The sequence below is a fragment of the Simochromis diagramma genome, unplaced genomic scaffold (genome assembly GCF_900408965.1).
Source record: "Simochromis diagramma unplaced genomic scaffold, fSimDia1.1 OVJJ01000692.1, whole genome shotgun sequence".
In the NCBI taxonomy this organism is placed as follows: domain Eukaryota; kingdom Metazoa; phylum Chordata; class Actinopteri; order Cichliformes; family Cichlidae; genus Simochromis; species Simochromis diagramma.
In genome coordinates this window covers 1,416,788-1,417,499 of record NW_024387485.1, presented here as the reverse complement: position 1 = coordinate 1,417,499, position 712 = coordinate 1,416,788, and positions in this window count along the sequence as shown.

Sequence of the window (712 nt, the reverse complement as noted above, 5' to 3'; positions counted from 1 at the left end):
TTAGTGATAGATTCAAAATAGAAACGGGTAATTGTGTATTTTGTGAAACAGAAGAGGAGGATTTGGACCATCTATTCTTTTTGTGCAATTTTATACAAATATTTTGGTTGGATTTTCATACCTGGCTTTATTCCAGTGGGATTCAAATTACCCCATTTACCTTAAATATGATAATGTTTGGAGTGTTTTTGAAAGAAAAGAAAGCTAATTATGGTGTTAATGTGTTATTAATCTTGTGCAAGCAATTTATACATAAATGTCGCTTTTTTAAGACTAAACCAACACTAACTTACTGGAAAAACGACTTAAACCTGTTGGTTAAATCTTTGACTTTAGTTCAAAAGAAAAAGGCTGTTTTTTTTGTTTCCTTTATGGAAGATTTTGATTTAGTGAGTTAATAATTTGTTAAATTATGTGACCCCATCTTTATATTTTATTTTCACTATGTATGAAAGTTGCTAATATATAAGAAATGTCTATTCTCTGAATCTGTAATATATGGTGCATTTTGTTTATATGTTTATATTACTAATAAAAAAAAAAAGAAGAAGAAAAAAACAAAAAACAAAAAAACTTTTCGGTCCACACTCCGTACCGGTTGGTGGGAGTAATGCACCGTTTCGCTGTTTGCCAACAGACAATAAAAAGCAATGGCAGGCGGAAGAAGAAGAAGAAGAAGAAGAAGCGGACGTTTACGATATACTTTTGGAAT